Source organism: Gavialis gangeticus, unplaced genomic scaffold (genome assembly GCF_001723915.1).
Source record: "Gavialis gangeticus isolate Ggan-Ray unplaced genomic scaffold, GavGan_comp1, whole genome shotgun sequence".
Taxonomy (NCBI): Eukaryota; Metazoa; Chordata; order Crocodylia; family Gavialidae; genus Gavialis; species Gavialis gangeticus.
In genome coordinates, this window is record NW_017729006.1 from 9,614,348 (window position 1) to 9,616,540 (window position 2,193).

Below are 2,193 nucleotides of genomic sequence, written 5' to 3' on the forward strand. Positions count from 1 at the left end.
ATAAATCTCATTTAAATAGCCATATGCCCCCAAAAAACAAGAGAGCACATGATCTGGGCACCACCATTCCTGTGAGTCAAGATGTCATAGAAATCATACAAATCATGGAAAACTAGGGTTGGAAGGGCTCTCAGGAGATCATATAGTCCAACCCCCTACTCAAAGTAGGACCATCCCCAGCTAGATCATCCCAGCCAGGGCTTTGTCAAGCCAGAATGATGCAAGTTTGGTGATCTTGTAAATGCCATGACTTCACAACTCCACTGTAAAATGGTTCACAAACACACCTACAGCTTATTAATGAACATGAGATCCACGTGAAGCTCAGCCTTCCCACTGAAATGATTTCCTTTTATTGGTTTGCCTCTAAACCTTTACATTCTTTTATGGTACCTCTCGCTGTGCAAATTTCCTTGTTTTGTTTTGCTTTGCAGTATAATTTGTGGCTGATTATTGTGTAGTTACAGAATTAGAGTAATGACATCTAATTGTATATCTGAAGCGAAAACATATAATTGTGTGGGCCTGAATTCAATTTAAAGAAAGGAGAACCTTCCACCAGGGTTTTGCATGGGTTATACAGTGCATTTACCAGGCAGAGCTATGTTGATTGCCTCCAACCTGCAATTAGCATGTGCAATTAGGATATAATGAATATGCGCACTAACATTATTTCAGCATGTGATATTAAGACTGCTTAGCATTTACCTTATTGCACATAGTACTCATATGTTCAAAGTGTTTAATCAATATTGGACAGTTAATTCACGGAAAAAATGGACAGTTAATATGTGGAAGTTATCAGGAGAATGGCTAATTTCTAGCTACATGGTCAGTCACCCTGGAGCATCACCCAGGATGATCAGACCTTGTTGAGTCTATTGAATAGACATCTGGAACAAAGGCCTGTGCCAAGACTGTGGCAGTTAGAAGACAGCACTCATGAACCTGAGTTACGAGCATTGTATACATTCCTGAACAGATGGAGACATGAGATTATATTTTAGGAGGCAGAGGACTTTTCTTAGCAGAGTGGTAACAATTAACTGAAATCTGAAGCCCTCTGATTGTGGTTTGCATTCAGCTTTGCACAGGGCAATATGGATTTGGCTGGAAATTCAGTCATGAAAGATAAAGAAAAATATGTCAAGTGAAACATTTAGGAAACCTGTCTGTGGACTGTTTCTGTGACACATCTACAGATGTTCATCACTCTCTCTCTCTCTCTGAGTACCTATCTAATGTTCTAGTTAAGCAAACCCCAACTTCAGCTTGTGATCATGAGGAGATCTACAAAGCTTTTAACATGACGTTGATAGCCTGACCCACAAAGGGCAAAATTATTGGAAGAGTATCTGCAGCCAGCATGAAGAATTCAATTCTGTCTATCACTATTAATGATAAATACAAATTCTTTGTAAAAAAAAAAAAGAGGATTAAGAAAGACTAGTGAGATAAACATTGACACTTAGGCTGTGGTGTCACTAGCAACTGAGGCAGGGTTTTGGAACACACTGGCAGGGCTACACTTTTATTTATGACTTCTTTCAGGTGACTCCTGTTAGGGCAAAATCCTTTTAAAATGATTAGGGGCCTATTTCAGGAAACTGGACATATTTTGCCCTCATTGACTGCATCCCCTTTATCAAGTAACCCAAACATTGATTTGATAATCTAGACATTGTAAATTGCTTACTGAACATCCACGCTCTTTTATGCCATGAAAATAAAGCAAGTTTACTTTTCTGTATTCCCTCCCATCCCCACCCCCACTTCCAAAAGAAAAAGGGCCTTGAGCAATTCTGCAGAGTACAAATGACTCAAAAGGGCTTCTTTAAGAAACATTATTTAACCTTCTGACCAAGATGACTTGGTATTTTCTCTATACTAGCAAAATTTTTCCCTTATTTACCCAAATCCAAGACAACTCTGAATTTAAGATGACTGCCCTAATAATTAGATTTTATATATGGAAAATTATAAATTTGATATAATTTTCCATATATAGAACCTACTAATTGGAGGGTCATCTTAAACATGTACCCCACCCCCCAACTCTGTGTCAGGGAAAGCAATGGAGGGGCTCAAGGGGTCAGACCCCACACCTTGCTCCCCCTGCCACTTGTCCCCATGACAATGCCTGCTCCCCTTGCCACCTAGCCCCACTGCCACTTGCCCCCAACCCCCTCCTGC